At 37.3% G+C, this 27,334-nt stretch overlaps 2 long non-coding RNA genes across 2 annotated transcripts in view; one reads left to right on the forward strand and one right to left on the reverse strand.

The window, feature by feature from the left end:
• Positions 1–16,412, reverse strand: part of LOC108447027 — a 38,708-nt gene extending 22,296 nt beyond the window's left edge. The window contains exons 1-2 of the long non-coding RNA XR_001862384.1: positions 16,230–16,412; positions 15,869–15,937 (exon numbers count right to left, since the gene is read on the reverse strand). This is a non-coding gene — a long non-coding RNA (uncharacterized LOC108447027). The remainder of the gene's footprint in view (positions 1–15,868; positions 15,938–16,229) is intronic.
• Positions 1–27,334, forward strand: part of LOC108447026 — a 69,236-nt gene that overhangs the window by 26,467 nt on the left and 15,435 nt on the right. The window lies entirely within an intron of this gene.

A 27,334-nucleotide genomic window follows, 5' to 3' on the forward strand; every position in this document is an offset into this window, starting at 1 on the left:
TTCCCTATTCTTTTTATTTGATCCATTCACCTAGGCTTTTCCCTCACCTTGAATAAGCTTGATTGATAAAGAGAATAACAACTAAAAAAATTCAAGAGCACTACTCCCCCTCTGCCAAAATACGATTTTAAGTCAAACAGTGATAATATAGAACTGTTGGAATTAGAACATAAAACAAGAAAACTGACTTTTTCTTGACCTCAGATTTGCTTTTAAAGTTGTGGAACATTTCCAGTAGTGTGGGTGTATAAAAGAAAGCAGGAACTCTAAATACTTACTACACCACTTTAACTTCTCTTCCTACTCACAAAACACCACTTACATACATGCAGATAGAGTATCAAAATATTAATACTGGTCAGATCTTCATTCACATGTGTACTAAAGCTGAGGAAATTACTAACAAAAGATGTGCTTAAAATGCTTTATAACTTCAATTCCAAAATATTAACTGTTTTTCTCTATGCTTATTGTGATAGCAACGTATCTGTACACATACCATGATATTCATTATCAGTAATAGCTCCCTTGATAATCAGTGATCTCCAAACACAGCATGAAGCATCCTTGTCTAAATACACCATGGGAAATGGCTACCTTTAGCATGTTGTTTTATTATAGTCACACTAAAGGAGCTATTTTGCCAAAGGAAAGGTAATTTTTATAATTTCTAACCTAATTTTAAAATGCTTTACATATTATTGGTGATTCAGCTCAGATGACACATATAAGCTACAGGAAAGCGGAAAAGAAAGAAAGGTGAGACAATTCCTGTCTGAGCATGACAGCAGCACAATACCCCACACAAGTACCACACTGAACTATTTTGAAAGCCAGGTGTTTTCTGTTGTTCTTTACAAGAAGCATCAGTAAAAAAAATATTTCTACTCTCAACACAAACTATTTCCCAATTTCCCCATTAAAACCAGGATCTCACAGTAAGAATCAACACACCAGTAAATAAAAACAGGACTGCTGCCTTCCAGTTATATTCATATCTGGTTTGGTATGCATATATAATGTTGCACATTTAGCTCAACAGTCAGCAATGAGAACAGGATTTCTGTTCCTCCAGAATTTTGGGGATCTTAAACTTCAAGCTGAGCTTACGGAGTCACATTAGGTTTTGGTCCAACAATTATAATGGGAAAGAATACTGCACAAGCATCATGGATTAAAAAAAAAGGTGCCATTATATGTATCATGTAATACCATCCAGAGTAGGCGTCATACTGAAAGAGCAATAAATCCAGACTATTAATCTAGGGTTTGCAATTGTCCTATATGGATTAGAATAATTAACTCCTTGAATAAGGATTAAGAATGGGAAGAATAATAAAAGGTCACATTATTTTTTTTCTGTTTTTTTTAAATCTCTTGCCCTTGCTCAACATTATACACAGTTTGCACAAATTTTCCATAAAAATAAGCCACTGGGTTTTTTATTGTGTGCAAGCAAGCAGCTATAAATGAATTTATTACAAGTGTCTGAGTGTCATAAAATAGTATTACATTTAGCTAAAAATGAAAATCCAAATGAGTTGCAAATCATATCATTATAGTGATTAAACCCATGGCTTACCTAAGCCTGTATTTCAAATGAAATATTTCTGAATTTATGGAAAAGACTATGAGCAGACTGTTTAACAAGAGTAAGCAAAAGCTTAGCACAAAAAAAAAAAAAATGCTGCTACAGCAGCCTGTCACCCTTCAGCCAGCAGCTTTATCTTTCACTAAATTCTATAATGCTTTTTTTTCCTTCATTCTAGATATACAGTTGTAGCAGCATATTTCACAGCAACACTGCATCTGCACTTTAAAGCATGAGTTCAAATTCAGTTTTTCAGAAGCTGAGCCAAATTTAACCTTATTTCCATATTTGTATACCCACCAGTGTAACTGAGATAAAGAAAATGAAACAATTTACTAGCAGAAAAGTCTTGCTGTTTTTCTCAACCACAAAAAGCAATGAGGTATTATGCATGAATCTGCCAGTTCAACTACCTGTGCCATTTAGTTTAATTCATGCCAGCCACATGGGTTGAACAGTCCCTCCAGACCAGGACATGTTCCTTGGGAATTGCTAGAAGGGTGTGCAATGTACTAGTGTGTCATGAAGCCAACACTAGTCTGGGTAGTAACCATTTTCATCTGCAGTCTATGAGATGGCTTATATGTGATGAAGAGAAATACACAATCAGTGCATTTCCTTCTAAGTTATTGAACACTAAGCAATAAGTAAAAAGAAATTTACCTAAAGGAATAATCTGTGTCAATAGTCTCAGAGGAAGATGACAAAATAGCATACAGGATTTAGCCTAGTTCTTCTGGAACAGAAGAAAACTACATTTGTCATCCTTAATCAAATGATTGCTTTATCCAACTCATCATTCAGCTGCTGACAGCAGCAAATACTAAGTATTTCAGAAAAAAATGCAAGTAAGCCCTATTGAGGACTATAATAAAGTACCTGATTCTAGATGTTTTCTCTTTCTGGTCCAATCAGTAAATATTTACAATGCCATTTATTTTTGTCTTGTCCAAAATATTTGTGGCTGTTCTCAATATCCTCTGTTCGGTCCTGCTAACCTACTGGTTTTGCAAATGTCTTTTACTAGTGAATGATTACATTTATTTACATGTTGCATCTAAAATATAATTCATCAGCTTCAAAGTTAAGCTCTAAATCTGTGGTGCTTCTCTTTCATCTCTGCTCTAGTCTTGAACTGGGAGAAGTAGTAACTGAAAGTAGTAAACCTGTATTCCTATTTTTTATACCTCTACAATACATGTTTGCTGATCTTTATAAAGCTACAGTCACAGATTTTCAGCTCCTCTCATTTGGAAATCTAAGCAATTTGCTTCACATTTGATCTTTTTTCTTATTTCATCCAGCTTTTTTATAATACTTTCTAAATTTAAATGTGGTATTTCAGAGGGAAGCAAAATTTGAGGTCTTTGCACACACGTGAGCAGCTTATTGGAAGAGATTTGCTGAGCAAGCCCGTTCAGCTGCACGGCATACAAGCAGTGTTTGGGGTATGTTCACCATCCACTGAAAATGTCCCATCACAGAGGCCCTTTTACCTCTTAGCCCAGAGTCTGATTTATGTCAGAAAGTCTGCACACACTGTTTCATTAGGGAGATGAGGTTTTTTCTGGTAACTGGATATGCATGACACTATTGTATGGTGAATAAATATTGACATATTGTATGATGACACAATTATATGATGACCAAAGTAGATTTGTAGAAGGTCATATCCTACTGTAGCTCCACTGTTGCTAGCAGGGAGATCCCAGTGTTACAGAGTACGTGGCTGGGCTAAAGGTTTTGTAGTGGGTGTGATGTGCATGTTCTCAGAAGCACAGACATTTCTGTGAGCAAAAGGAACGTGCCCATACACTTTCTTTTCAGGCAGCTTACCTTCTAATATTCCATATACCCATCACCAGTCTTGTTTAGACTTGTACAAAATGTGTAGGGATTTTCTTACTGTGTCATCAGCACTTACTATAAGGAGCAGAAGGCAGATGGATTTGAAGCTGCCTGCATGCTACAGAAACCAATAGGCCTTAACTGTGTTATCCCTATGGGCTGCCTAGACCTGAACAGCTCTTACTGAAGTTCATTTGAACTGACAGAGATCATGCTTTGAAATGGGCATTAATAGATTAATGTATCTGTTTGTATTGCAAGTGAAGATAGTACAGGCCCAATTTGCCAGATAACTGACTAAAGCAAGGCTGTTTTCATATACTTTATGGTATATCAATATTCCAGTGGTTGCAACACTTCTTGCTCAACTTAGGTTCCAAATTCATTTTTTTACAGAGTAATTAATGCCACTAGACCTAGAAAGATGTAATAAATATAGTAAGGCTGAGATATGTTTCATGTATTTAAACCCTTGGAAAAGATACCACACCATTTGGAGAGATTGTGCAAATTGTCTTTATGCCTTTCTCCTACCAAATGAAATATTAATATTGATAGCTTATTGGCACAATGAATGAAAACCATGTAAGGATGACAGGGATTCTGTGCAAAGCATTTGAAAGATTTTGCTTTACCTTCCAGACAGCTCTTCAGCAACACACCTGAATCTCAATAATAAGAGACTAATAATCTGGAATTTATAAAAAAATCCCCATTTAAATGTTTATATTTCTTTTGAAATATACATGAAAATGATAGTGTCATTATAAGAATATGGTCTCAAGAGTTTTCACAATCACCTGAAAAGCGTCATACTGGGCAATGACTTATACTAAACATGGAATTCCTTCAACACAGTAATATACTTACAATGCTTAAGAAAGAAGGATGGAGTGGGAACTTGTAGCCAAGTTATACATCTTGTAGGCAATTTAAAGTAATCACATCAGGACTTGTTACGCTACTGTGAGCATTTATGCTTCTTGTCTACAAGATACATGTTGTTATTTCTTAACTATCATTCGGTATAAAACTGTTTTTACATTTCTAAGCAGTCACATACAGCTGAAGACCCCAAAAGAAACAGAAGGTATCTCTAGTTACATATTCTGTATTTAAACATCAAAAAAAAAAAGAATCAACACTTCACTAAAAATTCAACACTTGGTGTATTTCCAAGAAAAATTCTTTTCCAATTTAAAAAATTAAATTTCTCAGAAGAAAATGATACTTTAACTACAAATGGTGCTCATATCTAAAAAGAATTTTAAACAGTTCACAGAGTTGGCAAAAATGTCTGCTTTATAATTAATGAATTCTTTTGGATAAATATTTTTCATCCTGAAAAAAGTCCATCAAGTCCATGCTACAAAGAACAGATTATAGTAACCATTCTGGGTTAAAACTGAAAACGAAACTACAACTGTTTTAACTGTCTTTCTTTTATCTAGTTTAATCCACCTCTAGCCAATTAATTTAAATAACAACAACTAGCTCTTAAATAATCTTCTGATGAAAAGCTAAAACCAGACTTACTGTCAGCGATGACATAAGATTTCCGTTTGCATATAAAATAATTCTTATATATCTGTGTAAATCACTTTGTACTGGTTTATTTAATAAGTGTGCAATTCATGTCAGTTTTGGGGGTCTAATTCCCTGAGATGGTAATGCTATTGCTGAAATACGTACATACACACATACACACTCTTAGATTGTTTGATCTGGTTAAATTCCTGTAAACAGTGAAATATAAATTCTACATAACCACTGATTTAGTTTATACACAAAACAAAATCATGGTTCACAGAATCCTAGAATCCCTGAGATTGGAATAGCCTCTGGAGATCATCTAATCCTTCTAAAGCACGTTCTAGATAACTCATATCAAAATACCTCTAACTGATTCACAGTTCTATAAATTTTTACTTTTTTCACCTGTTACAACAAAGGCCTTAAATCACCTGCTCAAGCTATTTCTGTATACTGAAGATAAGTGCATTGTAAATCTTCCACTAAGCAGGCATTTGGTTTCATTGGAACACATCATCTATCGAACAAACTAATCATATTCATTATTCTGAGCTGCTCATAACAAGAGATCTAACCAGAGTCAACTTTGCTAAGACATTATTTGTATCCTTCAGTCTACACAATTCATAATTTCTTATTTATGCTTTGATTTTGCTATGCAATCTTTGTATAAAAGCCACATACTTCCAAAACCAAGATCTACTAACACCTTAGTGCACTGAAGATACACACGTTAAACAGCAACACTACTGGACTGATACATCACTCTGAATAATACAACAATAAATGTCCTTCACTGTAATATTCTTTATAATACTATAACAGGCAAATACCAGTCAACAAAGTAAGGTTCCAGTTTCCCAGCCTCAGATAATAAATAATGCTTCTGGTTTCTTGATTGTTATTTTTGAGGTTCCTTCCTCAGAGCTCAACACAGTGATGATGGGATACTTCCTCTGCACCAGAATGGCAGAAGGGAACATAGTTTTCATCTGTTGTACCACCCAGACTGAATTTTTTGCAATCACATGGCAATTACCTTTTATTGTAGTGGAATTCCTTAACTGAGCAAGATTAAAAGTGAACTGTCTATATAACAAAGAATACTGAAGCAGAAAGAGTGGGAGGAACAGCAGAAAAATAGGGAGCATAGAGGAGGAGCAGAGAAATATCAAAAAGGGTTGTGGAGCACATTGTAGAAGAGGGCAAGAGATCATCAAATCTACTATATTAACCAATTTCTAGGACAGAGGGTTAAGTGTTATTTCTAGTTCTATTTTGTTACTCAAAGAGGCTTCCTATATCATTAGTCTCCTTTAACTACAGTATAAAAACATCATTGCAAGGGTTTGCTGTGTTTGTTTTTAGAGAAATAAAGAATGACTGTGAGACTTCAATACACATGACTATTTCCTATGCAATGCAAAGAGCAATATTTCTCTAAATTTATGAAAAACTTTTATGGAAGCATCTAAACCACTAGATTTTGTATCTAGCCTTCTTTGGAAAGAAGGATGAACTGGCTTGGCTTTGCCAGTCTGTTAGACATATTTAAAAGAAAGTCAAGAAAAGGAAAGAGTCCGAATAGACGTCATGAAAACTAAGAAGATAAGAAAAGTTGAAGTTCTGAAAAGAACCCTTTCACCGAGCCTGCTAATAAAGACGGTCCATCTCTTCATTACCATGCTACTCATCCACCTCTGTTACTCTGCACAAAAGGGAAAAAAGCAGTCTTTATAGTTGTACATGATTATATTTTCCTTTTGTGTTGAGTTCAAAGTCTTTTCTAAAAAAGCAAGAGTAGATTGCTCACAATGTAATGGGCCATTCCCAGGAAACGAAAAAATGGCCTTAACGTTTTATATTAATACAATAGGTTATGTATAAAACAGGTTTTAAAAAGTTAATGCATATTAGCTTAGAACAGCCATATTTTAACACTGTGCGACTGAAAGTTCCAGTAGAGCAGATGAATGAAACTACAGAAGAAAAAAACTCGCTATGACAAAGAGATAAAGGTTTAACTAAAAGGAACTCAAATCTATATTTCAGGTGCCTCTTTACCTTCTATCAGGAAACGAGTTATTAGGAGTAATGAAATCAGAGATAGAAAATACAAAAAGTTTTTAGATCCTTCTGTGCAAGGCGGCGACACTGGCCTTTACTTCTTCACTTTATAATGGTTCCTTTGAGTTGTGGTTCTGAAAAAGCTGTGAAACATCTTCCTGTTATTTCTTTTTCATCTTTCCAAACACTGGCCAGGAATAACCCCATCCTATTCTTTTCTTGGATGTTTGAAACACATATTGACTGTAATGACTATAAATTACCTGGTTAATGTGTCGGATTTATAAAAGTGTTAGAGCTCCTCTATGCTGCTACGAGGTGTCTCTGAGAAGGTGCAAGGCACGAGAAGAATCTAACTTTTTCCGTGCCTGCTTCTACTTTAGGCCACTGCAAACATTAACTTTTGAAATTTTTTTAAGTTAACTGGATTTTAGGACAGTCTCACCACATCACTCCCCACCTGGTGAGCTGTTCAATCTCTTCACCAGAAGGAGCAGTAGACTGCTAGCCAGCATCACCTCTGCCAAATACCTCCCTATAGCCACCGTCCTGATGGTCATCTTCTGGGTGATAATCTCCCTTAATTGGGGCCTTTAAGTTTCAGATTCGGATTTCTACTGAGCTCAGTTACAATGTGCGTGTGTAAAAGAAGCAACTGTTCCATAGCTTTGGTCACTCTTGCTGCACTGCACCAACTACTCTAAAACTGCCATGAGCACCAAACCAGTAGTTTTCAAAACACATCATTACACACTGCAAAACACAGGAAGCCAAGTAATAAACTGTGCAATATCTGCACCTTCAGCACTGATCTTTGGCTGCAGACCGAGGAATGTAATTGAATGTCTTAAGTGCTGCATGACCGAAATAAACAGGTACTACAGAGTTACATATCCTTTCCATTAACCTATTTAACCTCCTAAACCAACACTGGAACAAAATTAAGGTTTTGGGATGAAATGTCTTAAGAAAACTATTAGCACATCTTCTTACCTCAAAATCATCTTCAGATCATTTTGATCTGAGCAGAGCCATGACTACCAGATTGTAAAAGGAAGCATTTCAGTGTCCAGAGAGAAGTTTCTAGTGGAAGACTCCAGACTATGGGTTTTCTCATCACAAAGATTAGCAGCAGTCATATTATAAATGTTTTAAAAAACATTTTTGGTCAGCTTAACATCTGCTACATGAAGGAAACTTTCAAAACTTGAACAAGTGTGCTCTTCCAACAGTTCCTCCCATCCCACTTAAAATGCAACTCAAAAAATACAAATCATTTTTTAAAGTGCTGCCAGTAATCTGTTATCAAGCATTGGCTGATCCTATCTGTTATGATGACCATTTCTTTGCTGATGGCACCACTCAAATTACTTAGAGACATAGTACTATTTAGGTTTTCTGACACTTTGCATTTGACTGGTAATTCCTGATAGAAAAGTGACCTGTATACTTGAATTGTGAGCCAAGTAAAGAAGCAGGTCTGCCTATGCTAGTGACTCAAGTAAAGGGTATTAAAAAACCACAGACTTAAGTATATATTTATCTACTATAGATCTAAAAAAAATTAATGGTAAAAGACTTTCAGCGTTTCTGCTCAATCTCAGCAATTCTGTGGAGAAATTTTGACCTTCTTCATCTCTATAATCATAATTTCATTTATGCTATGATCCTTCCTTGTGGTCCCAGTTAGAATTGAGACCACTTTAGATCAACATTATCTGGCTCTGTATGCACACCGTGGAAAGCCAACCACAAACTTGTGCATTAAAAAGTTTAAAAATCAACAGCACTTGAAAATTGAATTTTGCTTCTTTACAGACATATATTATCAGATTGTAAACATAGTACCAAAGTGAAAATGGCAGGAGACCTGATCTGTCCCTGACTTTTCTGAGTAGTTTCATGAATCCAATTTTTGCTTGCACAAATGGTGCACATGGAGAGAATCCTTTTATTCCTATGAATGAAAGCATTTGTATGCAAATGTGAACATTCAAATGCAAATGAATGTATTTGCACAAGAAGCACTTGCCCACCTGCCACACAGCCTTGACTTTTTGACTTTCAGGGCCTGGGTGCTCAGAAGCAGAGAATGAATAGGAGAATAAGAATGCCAGCAATATTTCAAAAGGTGAATGGTCAGTCACTGTGAACAGCAAGTGGGAAGGATAAAACAATGGTGAAAAAATTAAGAAAAATAGAAATGCACAAAGATGATTCTTGCAACTGTTCACATAAGGCATGTACACAGACCATCACTACCCAAAGCTGAAGCAGTGGTAAACTGGAAGCAAGGAAAGAAGAGGAAGCACTGTAAGTGAAATCAAGACTTTTGACAAATTCCTTTGTTTGCCTTTTTATTTAGCAGCTGAATAAATTACATGCAAGGATAAAATCTTCTCTGAAATAATGGAATCTTACCACACCGAGACCCCATTGATGAGACCTGGATAGATTCTTAAAATACCAGAAAACAAGTTTTTTGCATTCACACATTTCCATTCTTTTTCCTATACAAATGATTAGCTCTTAAGAAATAAAAATCTTTGTTGCTTTCTAGACTTCCCTGTGCTCTCAGATCACTGCTACGTTGACAGCATAAGGCGTGAATCTATTTCACCAGGCCAATTTGGATTTCTAGTAACAAAAGTTTAAAAGTCAGTATTGAAAAGATCTGAGAGCAGTTCATCATGCAGTTGAGGATCTGCATCCTTTCACTCCATATTACCAGAAGCCACAAGACTATTCAGATAATTTCTTAACTGTTTCTCATTACGCTTTGTATGTAGCCAAGGAATTGCAGCATATATCCCAAAAGTCTATCCCAAAGACAAAAAAACACCACCAAAACCCATGGCTCCTGCAATGCTCTCGAGGAGCTGGCTGTTGACATACACGCACAGCAAGTGGACATTCAATGAAGCATATAAATCCTGTACAGAAGACTAAGGGAATAGGTTTTTTGGGGGCAGAGCAGCCTGCCAAAGTATGCCTGCTAGGTGACCGATTCATTGAATCTCACAGGAGCCCTCCTAGACCTAGACGAAGATTTTGGGGCCATACAGCCCCCCGAGATTTTTTTTCCTTTTTAATTTAAAATGTGTGATTACCCCTTACTTTCTGCCACCTGTTCTGCTTATAAACTTCTGCAGGGCCCCTCTCTCTGCTCTAATTTCCAACAAGCTGTCATGTTACCCTAACCCATGGGGCCACCTCCTCCCCTGGGCTTTGAGATGACTCGTGTGCATTCATGTATGCAGAGTGGCAGCTGGCCCTAAGGCCAACCAGGAATGTGACCCATATATCAGTTACTTGATTTTCTTGAAATTCTGAACCATGCTAAAATAGAGAACTCATGCACAGCTTCACTACTAGTAGTATTTCTGTCATTTCCATGCTTGTTACAATGGTTTCTGGAAAGCTACCATTCACAAAAAATATATGGAAAAACTTGGAACTCCATTAAAATTTTTGTCCTTTCAGACTCAAGACACCCTTACCTCTAGGAACTCCAGGTGCAAATTCAGGGAGACCCATCAGAAAAAATTGGATTTATTCTCTCTGAAATCACAGTCAGCTGGAGCTAGCTACTACAGAGTAGCCATCCTTGCCCACACACTCCTCCTCCTCCTCTTTCTTCACTTTCCACCAGTTTGCCAGTCAACAATGCCTGTCTGATGTGTATCACTTAATTTTGTGTTACCAAACCCTCACAAATATAATGTCAACTAGTACAAAGCATAGTCTCAGTGAAGGTTGTTTCAGGGTGTTTTTGCAAATCATTGCAAAAGTCTACAAGGTCCTCTTGTCCAGTAATGCTGCAAGAAAGGAAACAGTATGAACACATTCTAAATTAAAAGCAGGTCAATGCCACAAAGGCAATGAATTATTTGAAGAGAATTTTCCAATATGTCTTATCATGGAATTTAAATATGAGATTTATATTGTAAGAACAAGAACACCCCAGAAAATAGATATGATCAACACTTTGTAAGGTTTCCTGAATGCCCTTGGAATAGCTCAATGAAGGAAGATGTCCTGATATCTGCAAAACATTTAAATACTTGTGATATCTGACGAATGAAATGTAAAATTAGATTAACAAATACAGAAGTCTTAGTCTTTGATCTTCAGCTGTTTGCAGATGCAAACTTAAAAGCCAGCCAAAACCAGACATGCTAATTTATTGCTGAATAAGCTTATTTAATTTCTTCATAGTATTTCTGGGTGTCCATGTGTATACATCCCAGCCTGAAGCACAAGAAGGACTCAGAAGCTGAAACTGTGGTCCAAATTGTGTCACTGAAAATACACAGAGGTTTCTGGACACCTGGTTATTTGGCTGATTAAAAAAAAAACATTGAACCACATGACATTTCCCTGACAATCCCCTGGGATTTCAAAAACTAATCAGCCAATTGTAAATCTATAAATACCTTAAGGATTTTTTCATATAATTATATGGAATTACAAAACTATAATAACGTGAAGTTATCCTGATTCTGCAGGACCAGATACTCCACATCAGCCACATGCAGTCGCTAAAATCCTTTGCAGGACCAATTTAAACAATGCTTAAATATTAGGTAACAAGATAGACAAATTCAGTGTAAGGTATGTTCTGTAACAGCAATGATTTTTTTTTTCTGAAACAGAAAATTTCTTAGAGTGTATAATCTCTATGGGCACTTTATGTGTCCGGTGCATGGGTTAGAGCAACGGTGCTACCCATTGTAGATGTAGGCAGCGAGGATGAGCTATCCCAAAAGATGGAAGGACCTGAGTCAGATGCTAAAAGAATGTAATCAAAATAGTCCCTTCACTGCAAGCTTGATGAAGCTCAAGGAGAGACTTTTTTAATAACCTCAGTAAGGAAACTGTATATGCTTATAGTCATATACAGAGCACAGCAATTTGTCAGGAAGCCAAGGCAGGCAAAAACAACCATTCGCCTTATGTAAGGACTGCACACACCAAAAAAAAGAGAGATTATGTACACAAAAAATACCATTCTTGGCCAAAATTAACAGAAGTACATGGAATTATTGATTATATGTTAATGTTCTTGATATTTATAGGAGAGTCAAAGGAAACAACCAGTACCATCACTGTCCCAGATAATCCCCAAAAAGAAGATGCAGTAGTACAGAAGTAACCATGAAGCTGTTATTTAATTAATAGTATTTTTTTAAAAAAGTTATTGTGTCCTGTATTCTAATAATGACTATTTTCTAGCCATACTTTAAATGCACATTCTTACATAAAATTACTAAGGGCGTATTGATCAAAGGGTACAAGAACCCTTCATCTTTCTGTGACTTGTTGAAATTCAGCCCAAGAAAACAGCCACCAATAGATATCCAGATGAAATTCTTATGAAGTCCTGTATACTTTAGTCCTTTTTCTATATTTTCCTCAGAAAGAAGCATTTCCTAATGGTTTGATTATATTACACAAGCAAGCCTTTCAAAGTGGCATGGAAAAAAGGTTTGCTGGTATCACTCTGAATCTATTCTTTTAACAACATTTTTAAAAACAAACGTACACTAAAACCTTAAGAGGGACATGTTTGCAGGACACTATGAGCTTCCCATTGTAGCCACATGACATTTCCAACATGTTAGAAGAATCATTCCCAAGTAATGTTTGAAATTAGTTCAGGAGCATTTGGTGACTGGGCAGCTTTTGGTACATGCTTGGATTTTAGCCCATTATTTTGAAAACATTCCAGCTGACCCCAGGAATAGGGACTGCTGGGTAGCTGAGTTGAAGTGAGAAGGAAGCTGCTTTATTCAGGACGGAGGCTCAGGCAATGAAAGCTGTCCCCCATTGCATTGTATGAACTAATTTCTTACTGAAAATGTCAAAGTTTGAAGGTTTTCTTTGCGACTGGAACAAATAAAAGCTTTTAGGGCATTCTGAGAACCTAGATGCCACAATATGAGCAACAGGTAAACCACGTGTGATACATTTCTCTCCTCCATTTCTAGCTCTGAATGGGAAATGAAGGGAAAAAACCTTGGAATATTTACTGGATGTTTTAGGATACACAGGCTTTCCTTCTTCACACACATTGTGAATTTGAACAGTGCCTTGATTAAACACTTGATTTCTCTCTTCCTTCCCCTGAAGCTGATTTAGATATTGGTGCCTCCACAAAGTGCAGCATTAATATATGTCATGCAGCCTGTATAAACCACAAGATTTTACCATGTCAGCTTTTGTAAAGATCTGGTTTTAAACATCTTATAACCTTAAGTCTTACAACCTCAGCATCTGTTAGAAGCACTGCCTGTTGCCTTCGGCTCTAAGCAGGGCTGAGAGTTTGTATGTCCTGTTGTCATAGCCAGTGCTTATGCTGGCATGATCTGAACAGGTCCTGCTCAAATCCCAACTACAACATTTTATTAAACCATGCAGTTATCACCATAATCCCATATTAGGGCCTGAGGAACCTAGCTCTGATAGTAGGGTATATTTTCAGTTCAAAGCCTGCAGCAGGAGATTACTAAATCCCCCAGCTGTGAGAAAATTTTCCCATCCCAGAGTAAAACCAGTGAGAAAACATACAGCTCCCTCAGCCCACTCTTTAGGATAGAGTTGAGTAATTTATTCCACATTTTCAGACTGGTAAAATTAATTCCCCGCAAACCTCTAAACCCACTACTGTGAGGTTTTGCCTCTTCCTCGAGTGCTGGGTTAAAGATACATGACTTGGGCATTTTACACTCTCTAAGCACTCTCTAAGCACTACAGGAAAGAAAAAATTATTCACCCCATTTCAGAGTTTCCAAATTTCTTATGCCTACCTGTCCATCCAGCTAGTAATGCTTTACCTTTGTGTAAGGGCATTACACAGCACTTCTCTCCAGAATTTGCCACCCTCAAGGAATCATTTAATTCATATACAACTTTGACACTTAAGACAATTAAAAGAGCAGTCCCACAGACAAACAATGATGTTCTTGCACCAAAACAAGAACCAAGTACTGCAATAGCATGATAGTAATAAACAAGATTGCCATCCCACCCCACTAAAAAAATTTGCATTTATCAACAGCCTCACACAAAATGGGAACTAAACTCATGAGTACATTTCCAAAAACACATGCGTGGAGAGATGAGATAAACAGCAGCATCACAGCAGGGAACTAGGTACACTTCCGGAGGTCCAATGTCTCTTATCACACATACCACTGTGCCAACTTGTAAGTTAAGGGCTTGGAGAAAATGTCATTTCTCCTTGCAGAGGAATAAAGCCTGTGTAGACAGCACATAAAAAGTGAAATTCCAAGACTGTTGAGAACAGAAGGTTATAAAGCAATGCCTCTCTTCTTTCTAATTCCACAATGTGGTAGTATTGATGAGCCAAGAAAATCCTTTCCACTCATTTTCAAATGTTCATTCATGTACTGCACTCTGCACCAGATCCTTCAGCTACTTGCAGATTCAAAGACTGCAAGGGAGACATGGTCACTTGGAACTAAAAGCAAAGAAATAATGTAGTGCTTTAATCACAGCCCATCCCTAAATGGAAGCCATAAATTAAGGAACTATACCTATACTAAAGCCTTTCTTGAGAAATATTACGGTTTTTTCCAAAGGATAATTTCAGTTCTAAGTAGACTATATCAGTATCTACAGGTGTTTCAATCATCTGTTTGTATATACTTATTGGTAGTTTGATGGAGTGTGTTCTGCAGCATTAATAAAAACTCCTGATCTATTGCTCTTAAGTACCTTACCATTGGGTCATAAGTCCCATTTCAATTGGACTTATTAATGGGATTTTAAAATTTTTGTTATTTAATGCACTATGGCTATTCTATGCTAAATTTAGCTTTCATATGTGCGGCTCATAAACCAGAGACCAGAAAAAAGATTGATGATAAACTATGCCACCACAGGAAAATGTAAAAGAATATAAATTGGACATGCATGCCTGTCAAATACTTAGATGCCTCTACTGAGTTTATTTTGTGGCTGTGCATCTAGAAATATTTGCTACAATTACATAGCTGGGGCAGCTGTATGCATCATATTCTGCTGGCTTGGGAATTGTGTGCTCTTTTGCATAAGGCAGACAGGCCTTTTGAGTAAGCGGTTTTAGTGTCTTTCTTGGTAGACAGCAACAGTAGCTAAATGATGAAATGCGGGAGATGGCAAAAATAACAAGTCAGTACTAATTATGAAATTTTTATAGTGTCATAGAATAATGATGGCACACAGCTTTTGCAAGAGGAAATGATTCAGTTTTGCTATTCAATTCAGATGCCAAGCTCCAAATTTGCTTGTTTGATTGGGCTGGTGTTCTTTCCTCAGAGACTGGAAAAAGCTTCCATTAGCTTTCATTGGCCTAAATCAGAAGCATCTGTTAAAAGCATGAAACACTCATTGGTTGAGATCAACAGTCAGAAACCTGCACAAGGGCAGAATCTTTCCCCTGACGTAAATGACAAGTCAGTCATATGCCATCATTACTCTGCATGTCAACCTATGCATATATTTCATTGAATTGCTAACTCAGCTCAAGCCTGTGTCTTTCTTTGAGCTCTCTTAGTGATATTCTAAAATTAAAAGTCAGCATCCTACCCATTTCTCTCTTCCTTCAAACTGGTGCTTTGTTAGTCTTCACAACAGCATACAAATGCATTAGAAGTTTCAGAAAGCTAAGGAAAAAACCAAACTCTTACAGTGCTTCAGAGTAGCTGAAATACAGTGCAAACAAACTTAAACATTAATTTTTTCCATCTCATGCGCTTCTCTTTTAGATATAGAGGTTTGATTTAGAACCTTCTGTGAAATCACTTCCAGCTGCTACAGACTTACCAGGTCCACATTGATTGCTGGTTTTGGGGAAAAAACAAGGCCCCATCTACAGGTATCAGCTATACTCCACTGAAAATAAGCACAACACAGAGGATTATTCAGCACGTAACTGTGAAGCGTCCATGTTAGGGTATGTTTGGCCGGCTGTGCTAATTGCATCCAAACCCCCATGACCACGCTCCTACTGGCACTGCTCCATCTCCACATTTACTATAGCTCTGCCTATTTCCCTCTAATAGCTTCTGGCATATTCTCCAATCCCACTATTTCTAATCCTGACATCCCTTTGCCAAATTGTGGAGGCAGCTTGGGGAAAAGGAAAACCAAAACAAAGCAGCCATCATCTTCAGCTGAAACTCACCCGCCTGCGTGGCTGCCTTCCAACATGTCTGCCAATGCCTGGCTGCTACAGGAGCTACTGCAGGAGTTGGAAAATCTAGGGGAAGGAGGAAAAATACACAACAGGCACAGAAATTAATGTTACTGGCTTCAAAAGCAACAGCCATCTGTTTTCCTTACTGCCTGGCAGCGTCAGGAGCTCCCTGCAGTGAGGATGGAGATTTGGCAGGTTTCCGTAACCCTATTGAGCTTTTACTGTCCCTACCAGCATCCCCTGCTGCTTCTCTCCACACCCTCAGACCAATTATACTTCGACTTTTTATTGCAGCAGCAGTGCCCACACAACCTTATACTTATGGGCACTTTAATCACCAACACCTATCAAAACTGGCAAAGTTCAACTACTGCTTAAGCATGACATTTCTAAATTGGGAATTAATATGATTTCACAGCCTTGTTGCATCCAAATCATAGGAAAACTTGTTTTAAAATGTAGTTGAGGCAGAGTTTACACCTGAGAAAAAGAACTTGGTTTAGTTTTGTGATAGCATGATCTTACCTATATCACCAAGATGTCAAGAAAAATTGTGTTACATATTCCTTCTATGGCTGCCATTTGAGTTTTTATTTGCATAATGCTGCTTTCCCAAACAGAAGGTTGCCAAAAAGACAGAGCATGAAACCTGTCACAGAAATGCAACAAAGAGAATTTGGAGGTTTTGTTTTCACATAGATCTGAACTGATTTCAGTGTATTTCATTGCCATAGAAATTAAAACAGAAATTTTCTCAGTGTATAAAGTTGTTATTAATATTTCTCTTCATCATATGCCAAATTTAAGCAAAAACAGCAAGTAGCAAAAAAGATATAACAGGTAAAATAATGTAAGAATATATATTAGGCACAGTAATAAAACCAGCTATCCACAACCACAATCTTCCCTTGAAGTAGCAGCTTTTTAGTACAGCTCTTCAGGGCTGCTTCTGTTCTCAGTTATCACAGTTTTAATATAACTTACAATCACTTCTTAGAGACTTAGTTATCTGGATTTTACAAAGCATTATCTGCTTTAGGAAAAACCAGAGAGCTGCATACAGTAATCTGTCATGCAAGAGCAAGAGCAGCTGGTGTAGCTTACATAAAGTGGCAAATAGCCCAGTGCAGTAAAATGTAAGCATGTTCATAGCAAGAGCAACTATTGGCATAGAACAGATGCCAAAATGTATTTCTATTTGGATCACAAATAAAATTATCTGTTTATTTTCTGTCATAATGAAGATAAAACAACAAGATACAATTTCCTGAAATTTGGGGGTGACAGATTATCTTCAAAATGTAGATTTTCTTTTTTAATTTTATTTTACATATATTTAGTGCTTCCAGTTACAGGATCTGAGTTATCACATAGATCTCAGCAAGTCAAAATCCAATTGGCTAGTTTATCTATTACCTTATCACCTGAATTGTGGTTTTGAGTGGAGGGTTGTTTGTTTATTTTGGGGTGGATTTTCTATTCTGCTCTCGGGTTTTTTTTACATAAAAGCAAACCATGGAATCATGAGGGTTTTGTTCTAGTTTTGGTTAGGTTGTTTTGGTTTTTTTTAAAGGAAGGAGATTGTTCATTCAAGTATTTAGTACCTGTCTCAGACAATTTATTCTTTTTCTGGTAGTTGTACTGCAATGGCTTCAACCACCAGGTATTCTTGGATCACAGATTACTAAATGCTCTGGCCTTGTGTTACTGGAAGCACATTGGAAGAAGGCTAGAATTAGGCTGCATTCCAGCTGCAAACACACAGTAGTTGACTGTACAGCAAAGATTCCTGTGAGAGGGATGAGTGGCAAGACCTGCTTAAGACATCCGAAGCTATTGAAATACAGACTAAAAATAGTAGCAGTGATCTCCATCACACTGGGACCCACTCTGTTCATGGACTTAGCAGCAATTTAATTACTGACTGCAGAGGGTGCAGTTTGATGTGCTGTTTTACATATACCTCCATAAGAAAGATGATCTTATAAAAACTCTAGATGCCAAATAAGAGTTCAGTAGTGCCTCCTGTTATGAAGGCATTTACAAATTCCCTCTAAGGCTGCATTTTCTTTTTTCTCTTGTTAAAGGATCGCTTCCTCAGTTTGGTTCTGCAAGAGTATCAGGTTTCCGTTTTCTACTCTAAGGGCCTTGTCAGAAATGCTTAGTGTTTCAAAGAATTAGTCCCTTATAAATCTTTGTTTCCTTGTCATTGAAAGCAACGTGAACTATGGGCCCACAAATACAGTTTTCAGTCAACTCTGTCTAGAAGCCACTGATCAAGTTATATGCTGAGGAGTGAAATCCCTCCATGGGTCAATATTAACAGGTATGAGATAAAAGGAGGAGTTAGGGAAAGCAAAGTGGTTGCTTTGGTTAGGTTTTTCCATCTTTTTGTGGGCAAAACTGTAATGATACTAAAACTTAACATCCTGCCTTTTTCATAGTGGTAACAGCAGCAGCATGGCCTAACTATATGTGACAGCCACAATGACTCTTCATGCAGTATGTGTAATGATCTGTGTTTAATGGGGGCTGAGACACTTCCTGGACACTGTCCATAGCAGTCCTCCTCTGAGGCTATAGTCACACATTTAATGTGAGAAGAAACTCTAGAGGAAGTATTTTCTTGCTCTTTCTGCTGTGACCCAGCTTCCTACCTATGATAGTTTTAACATTGCTATTAATAAAGCCTTTCTTTTTTCTTGTAGGGTCATATACCTTCCATGAATAAATTCCCATTTCAGTGTCACGAGTGAGTAGGATTTGGGATGTAATGCTTACCTCCTCCCATCTTCCTTCTCCAAAACTTCCTAGTCAAAAAGGTTCTAGTCCTAAGGAATCTTCAAGAACCTGTGAGTGGATTGAAACCCACCACAAAAAGGAATAAATCAGTCCTACTGTTTGTATGTCCAGAGTGCCAAGTCACTGGGAAGAGAATAGTACTTAGAGGAAGAAACTCACTCTACAGAGATCACAGTTGGGGGTTTTTTTAATTATCCCACAGGTGTAAGTTCTAGCAGGTTTGGGCCTCCTCCAGCTGTACATTGGAACACCTACAGAACACGTCAGAGTCCATCAGAGCCTATGGACGGAAAGTCATACTTTGCACTTTGATCTCTGTGAACAAAAAAAAAGTGGAACAATTTAGCATGAGTATTATGGTCTAGATCGTGCTTTAGAGGCTTAGCCCTTTCTGAGTTGACAGAAAGAATGAGTTATTCCACTGGTATTTTGGCATTTTAGCATAAATGCCTCCCAGGGCCTTAAAAGCATTTCCTGGAGCAGCAACTACCCGGAGGGTTCAGTGGGTGCGGCTTGAACTTGGCACTCACTAGCAGAACTAGCACATCATGCTGCAAAGGAATGGGGCTTGGGACTTTATACCTGTCACCCTCAGCAGGCTCAGAGCTTTTCATGTTTCACTTTTCATGTTTCACTTTTCATGCCTCCTATGACATGGATCCAGTGTAAATTTGACCTTGCTTTGGAAGATTATCACTCCCAGCAGAGACTCTGGGGAGGAAACATTCCTTGAGCTCTCTCTCTATCCTGAAACATTAGAATTACTAATAGACCTCCCAGCTGCTATTATAGTTTGCATAATATAAACACCTGCCTTCGACAATGACACAACCAAAGTAGTAGACATTTGTCCACTATATAGCCAGAAATTACTTTTCAGCACTACAGAACCAGGCCACAAACAAGTAAGCTATAGCTAAGAGAAAGGGTAATTGTATTCTGGTCTGGCAGCCATGCAGACCTCTGGATGCATATATGTTTTTTAAATGGTCACCTTAGCTCTGCATTAAAGTTGGTTTGAAGCCAATAGCTCATTGCCCTAAGAAACTGCATTCCTTATGGGTTAATATTTCACTCAACAGGAATCCTTTCTGGCCAGATATCAACTATTCAAACAGGTTTGTATCTCACTGTTTCCAGGAACAAGAGTTTTTCAAAGCCTTTTCAAACACAGCTGAATCAAAATACATACTCCCCACTTCTCTTCCTTCTATTTAAATCCATAACTCCAGATCTGCTCGCTTCTCTAAGGATAGCATGCTTCTTTATATTAGTTACATATTATTTAAGTTGGATACCATAAAAACATGGTTTTGGAGCTCACACATAAAAAGCCACTAGAATTATTTAGTTTCAAAAGGACATTCAGTACAACACATCCCTCTCTTTTCTATTTGGGACTATCTGGGCTCACTGGGTCTAAGCTCATGTCAGGAAATGTGTCTTCCTGCTGCATCTACTATCATTATCTCCTCTGAGTAACATCCAAGACAAAGATAACATACAACAGAAATATCACATTACCTAATCTTCTATTCCTGTCCTACAACAGGTTGGTCACTGACAAAGAGCTCAACCTTACTTGTAAAAGCTGATACATCAGTCGTTGCTCCTTATGTCTTACCTTACATATGCTGGGCAATGGAACAGTTTGGATTTTATGATCCTACTTCCATGTTTTTACTTTTGTCTCTCTGGAGTCTACTATGAGGAAGTGCACCAGAAATTGGGGAATTAAGCTGGAAATAGCAAGACTGGGGGAAAAATCCACAACTGAGTCAGAAAAGCTAGTAGGTGATTCGGGCAAAGAAGATGTATAAGGACAGTGAATCAATAACAGGGAAATTATAAACTGTATATTGACAGTGGAGTTTGCTTTTAATAATTTCATAAAATACTTGCTTATTTTTGAGTGCTTTGAGTCTCTCAACAGCAAATCTTTAGTGGAAAATGTGTGTGGTAAAGATAAACAAGACTGCTTCAACATCCGTCTGGGTGAAATATACTTCACTTACAAAAATCTCAGTCCAACTCTTTATGCCGTATTAAAGATATCTTTAATAATATCTTTATTAGACATAAAGAGTCCAGCTTTTATGAGATACTGTTGTTCTTCGGCTTCCAAAATGTGCATCAGCCATTACCCAGCAGCAACTTCACTCAAAAGCTAGAACAGAACAGAATCATTTACATTGATCATAAATACTTCTGATACACAATAATAGATCAGAAAACCTTTCACATATTAACTATTTATAGGACTAATTGCAGTACGCCTCTTCAAAGCACATCTCATTACCTGTCTTCTGCAATAAATCAGTGATGGAATTAAGAAAGGAGTCCTGAATCCTTACCCTCATAAATACAGGCAGGAGTTCCCAGTTCACACTCCACCAGTGAAATCAATGCAAGATGCACCTTCTACCCATCTCAAAGGCAAGCAGGTGATAACTCAGACCATATTGCTTATTTCCTCATCTACCCCAGTCTCCTGAGGAAGCCACAGCCTTCTGTAGTATGATATGCATCAATCCCATTATAAAAACCAGTCCCTCTGCCCCATAGCAAGGGCATGTTGGTTATGTTACAGGAATTTCAAAGTATTCTGGGTCACTCAACAAGACTGCAATGTTTGCATGTCCTGTCCTGGGCTTGGACCCAGCACATGACAGAGAATGTCTGGAACTCCATAAAATTCCAGGTATGTCTCATCTCATGATGAGAAGCTGTGTCCCATGATCCTCACATGCCTCTGTAGGAAGCTCTGTGGCTTTGTCTACCTGAATGTTTGGGCATCATTAAGGCTGTAGGGAGAAATGTCCTCATCTAGTCTCAACGTCAGGAAACAGAAGACTACAATGGTTTAATTCCTGCTTCAGTTTCAACAGTTGGGCTTGCATCAGAGTGCACCTTTCCTGAAATATCCATTCCTGATTTGATAATTCCTAATAATGGATGATCACTGGAAATACTGGTAGCCACAGCCTTTGGTTACCAGCTCGTTAATCACTGTAACCATTAAAAACTTATCTTTAATTTCCACTCTAGCTACAATTTCCTATTTTGTATTGGAGCAATTGGCTGAATATCCTTTTTCTAAAATTGCTGTGTCGAAAATCTGCTGTAATTTTTCTAGTAGATTGTGATCAAACTAGATATTTACCACATCTTTTAAGAGCTAAACAGAGTGAACTTCATTAAAGTTTTGCTACTGTTTTTCAGCCCTTAAGTTACTCTTGTAATTTTTTATTTGAAAAGTACTTAAGTACTTCTTATCTGTACAACCTCCACTCTAGTAAGTCTCTAGGTCTTTTGATTGCCCTACTGCAAAGTGAATAAAGGAAGGGTATTGGAGAAAACCTGAGCATTTGGAAAAGCCTGATAATGACTGGCAGCAGGCATATCACTGCTGCTAGGGCTCAGAGTAGGATGGAGGAGAGGTAAGAGGGGAAAGCCATTCTATCCCTTAATCTTTTTTCCTTTTCCAGTACCTTTATGCTCTGCTTACAATGACATGCTAAAAATTATCATTGGAGCTGTTGTAGTCCATATGATGTTTGTCCTTTTGTTATTCTATTTTGTTAATCAAGTTGCCTTAAATCAAAAACTCTAGTGAAAATCTATGCTTGTTATATTGATATTATGATAGAAGTTTGTAACCTTATCTAAAAACATTATGTTAATTTGACAGAACCTGAAGAGGAAGGGTTGAGGGGAGGTTGTTTTTTCAAATAGAAAACTGTTTTCATAATGAAGCACACATTGATTAGTTCTGTTTATTGCCTTTCTCTGCCCAGGTCTTTTCTACTCTTCTACCAAATTTTTTCTACCTTCCCATCTGAACTCACTAACTTAAAGTGTACACATGGATGTAAATAAGATTTCAGTGTTATCAATCCTCATTCTGCAATACCAGGTCTCCATTTATGAGCTTAAATTTTAGAAGCTGTTATTTACCCCATTCTTGCAAGACTATTACCCAAGATTCTTGCAGACTAGGTCTTCATATTATTACTTGCTTTTTCTGTCAATAAGCATAATCTCAACATAATGTTTGGCATCTTAGAACATCAAAAAAAGGGAAAAAAATTGTCCAAACCCCCAAAACAATTCTGTAGTTGCCAACTTCCACATTATCACACAGGACCACATAACAAGGAAGCTGAGATGAATCTCTAGATCAATGCCTGCACTGTTCCAGCCAAGCCCTCCAGGTTAAGGTCTTTTCTTACTAGGGATAGAGCAGTTCTGGCTGAGTGTTTCTATGGATAGCAGAGCTTCAAGGTGAAGGAAACCTTGTCTCACTCGACAAATTGAAAGTACTTTTGTAGTTGTGTGGCCTTCCTGTAGCATCAGGTGTTAGCATTTGAGTTAGACATAGATGTTATGATAATATTTATTTTTTCACTCTGAAGACACATATTAGCTAGAACTGTTAATTTTGACAAAGTCTGCTTAAGGAACTCTGTTTAACCTAACATGTGCAGAACTAAGTTTTGAATGCTGTCAAAATTCATTTCATCACCTAGATCTGTGTAACACATGGAAACAAGAAACAAGAACTGATTAAAGATTTCATGAGAAACAAACCTGCCAAATCAGAATATATCAGCCATACAAACAGATTCTCTGTATAAAATTTTTATATATAAAACACTGAAATTGAAAAATGCATTTAAAATTATTACTATAATATATAGCTTCCAGGATAATGGGCTGAACATTTTCTTCCCTTGTTTATTTAATAAGAATACTTATGGGGTTTTTTTTTCCCTAGTGATGCAGATGTTGGGTTAATCTTTTAACTCCTACAGAGGACATGAGAGTAGTACAGTAATGGAATTGGTGGCCGGACATCATTTGGCCATTACTATATCTCATTCTTCAATTATTGCACTGTAGTGCTAGAACATCCATTAGAGATATTGTTGCAGACAAAGGTCAAAGGGAGATCATTTACAATCCAGCACTTAATTTGTTCCTTCTAATTATGAGGGGGGAAAAAATCCTCACGATTAACCTATTTTCTTGAGCAACAAGGAAGAAGCGCTAACAGACCTCAGCATATGTGGGGAACTTCTGCCTGTGTGTATAAATTAAAGCTTTATGACATGATCCAAAGACAGAGGAAACAACTTAAGTTGATTTCAATCAATTTGGAATCAAAACTTAACTCAAAAGAGTTCTAAATAATTAGAATAACATTAGCTACTACCTCTTTTATTGCACTGGTACTGTCTTGTGAAAAGTGTTCAGTCTCTTAAACAACGGCATCACATTTACTCAAAACGAGGCTAAATGAGAGTTAGGTGCACTTTCTGTTCTGTATAAAATATATTCCCGCAGTAATTAGTGCCCAAAGTGAGTGTAGTTGTAATAATATTTAAGATAAAAGTCCATCAAGACAGAAAATATAAATGGACAATAACCAGACTGAATCAAGACTTTCAGTTATTTAAAGTGTGTTGTACAAGTCCATAAGCTAGAACACCTTCATTTTACAGTCATCATCATCATCACTAAATATATGTACATAAACACAAACTACTCTGGGGTATGGCTATACTGATGCACACTCAAGGGCTTCCAAGCAAGCCACAGTGATCCTGTTGAGTGGCAGCTGGAGTGCACAAACAGGCCTGGCTCAGTGAAGAATTGATTGAAGAGGTGCCATTCCACCTCAGAACCATTTCTGAAATTCTTGCATTCTGTTTCACTCAGTGTGGAGCAAGCTCAAACCCTTTCACATGTTCTCATTATAAGCAATCTTTTCCACACGTTTGTTCAAACAAAAGACGGGGACTTAAAATTCAGAAAAGGGCGCCAGGAGTGGAGGAACAGTTCCATAATTCCATAACAATTTTAACATTTCACTAGTCTTTGAATTTCTGCAAATAAACTGGGCTACAGGAATAATTGTAGGAAAGAGCAATGCATTATATGCTAGATACCTTCTCAGGTGCTTGTATAAAGAGAGGGTATTTGAATAAAACTGCTTGGGTTTTATTAACTCTAGTGTTTTTAGTACATCTGCACAGAGTGCTCTAGCTGAAAACAAATGCAAATGAGCAGAGTGAAAACGTGTCTAATGTGAGCACTGGGGTGTTTATGCTATACCTCACACATACCAAACAAGCAAGTCTACCCACTTTTTTGTTTGCTGTTTACCCATATGCAGTATGCACTCTACAACTGTCCTAACATGTATTGGCATGTCTGACCCCTATGTGAAAGACAAAGAGGATTCTTTGCTTCACTCCATGTATACCAGGCATTAGACCATGCAAAGAAAAGCACTAAATGAGACTTCTAATTTGGTTATACCCTCCTGACCTGATAGTGCTTCCTTTTCTACTTGTTTTACAACAGAAAAAAAATAACCCGAGAAAGCAACAATGAACAGCAGTCTGTAAGTACATAGCTTTCCAGTTTTGTCTAGCTTGAAACAAAGGAGGGGTATTTTTATCTTTACGAATTAAGATATGAAGTACAGAACAAAGGACTATACAAATAAGGTAGAAACAACAGTACTCGGTTTTCACCTGGCCTGACTTTCCAGAGCTGACAGTATCTTTCTTTTTTAAATTCCTGGTCATGTTGGAAATTTTAGCTACAGTTGTTTTGTTTCATAGTGGCCAGTCTGAAACATCGGCCACACAGTTGACTGAAACATTCACAACTGGAATTAAATTAAATTTGTTCAAAAAAATATACTGCTACAGGGTGCTTTATCACTTGCAGAACAGGAGTCAGATCACAAAACTCACTGTTCACACAGTGACTCAAAAGCAGCACTTGAATAATTCAGCTTTACAATCCTGATATACTTCTATAATGGCTGCTTCTAAAATATATTTTCCCTTTGGACTGATTCATTTGACCATTCTGCAAAGCTTATTGACTTGGAACAGTGGGTGACTCCAAGTGGATACACCTGCATAGCCAATTAACTACACATGTCTAAGCCAGGCTTGGCACACAGAGGTGCACCTGGGATGGAAACACACAATTGCAAGAACTCAGGCATTACTGAAAGGAGGTGAAAACAGAGGTGGAGCTGAAACAAGTTTTTAAAAAATTGTTTAAGTGGATGAAAGGACAAAAATTAAAACCAGCAAGATTTTGTAGATTTTCAGGGTGGAGGAAAGCAAATGACAGGGTTAAAAACCGAAATTAAAATTTTTAATTTTAAAACAGGAGTTTATTACCTTGATTAAGTTGTAAAGGAGCTAGTTTTAAAGATGTATATAGGTAAAAATAGATTACTGGAAAATGTTTACTATTTGAGGTAGTCAAAGTTGGCTCAGTGACAGAGAGATGTATGAAGTCAGATTAACTTCATAAAAGGTGCTGTTTATTTATGAATCAAATTTAATTTGTTGGTTTTTTACTAAAGATTTTATGAAAACAAATACAAATAAACTGTCCTGGTTTAATAACAGAATTTGAAAAACTAGATAAATGCTTTAATGAATATTTTAGAAGGTTGAAAAGCCAACCCAAAACTTTAAGTATGAATTAACTCAGTTTAGAGGGAGATGTTGTTACAATACCAGGAATTTAGCATGAGGAAGAAAAATAATTTTTGTAAAGCAATGAAGAGAATTTTAGCTGCAGAAATGGTGCTTTTTATTTCCTTCTTTAAAAAGGAGAGAGAAACCTCCTGAGGGAGCAAAAAAACCCCCAAACCCTGAAACCATAGTTAGTATTGTATACAGTCAAAAAAGCCAGGACAAGTCACCACAGCTGGGGTCTGTGCAGAAGAGTCAGTGCTGTCTGACCTGTTTTGTGCAGCTTCTGGTCCAGGCTGATGAGGTGCAAATCATCTGTTCTTCAGAAGTGTGCACCAGTGCTCTGCCTCAGCTATTATGCACTGACTAGAATACTTGGGGTGGGGTTGGTGCTGTTATTTTTTTCATAAAAGTGTTGTATTAATCATGGAAGTGGTGCCTTCCTCTTCAGGTTTTGTCAAATTAACACAATGTTTTTAGATAAGGTTACAAACTTCATCATTCAAAGTCACCAAACCGTCATCATTCAAAAAAGTTACTATTTTAGGGAAGGGATGGTAGGTTTCATCTATGTCCAGGAAGAGGCATCTCCAGAGCCACAAGACTTCATTGCAGGAGCAGTGCTGATGGGCTACAGTCTTCTTAATCTCCCAATAAAGGCACTGCAGTCCAGGTGCATTTCTGGTCAATGTCATATCAGCAAGCAACAATAACTTTCTACCACCTCTTTGGTGGCAGAGAGGACCAAGAGACAGTGAAAAAGTAAAATCATTCAGCAGG

This window comes from Corvus brachyrhynchos, unplaced genomic scaffold (assembly GCF_000691975.1).
Source record: "Corvus brachyrhynchos isolate BGI_N302 unplaced genomic scaffold, ASM69197v1 scaffold255, whole genome shotgun sequence".
NCBI lineage: Eukaryota > Metazoa > Chordata > Aves > Passeriformes > Corvidae > Corvus > Corvus brachyrhynchos.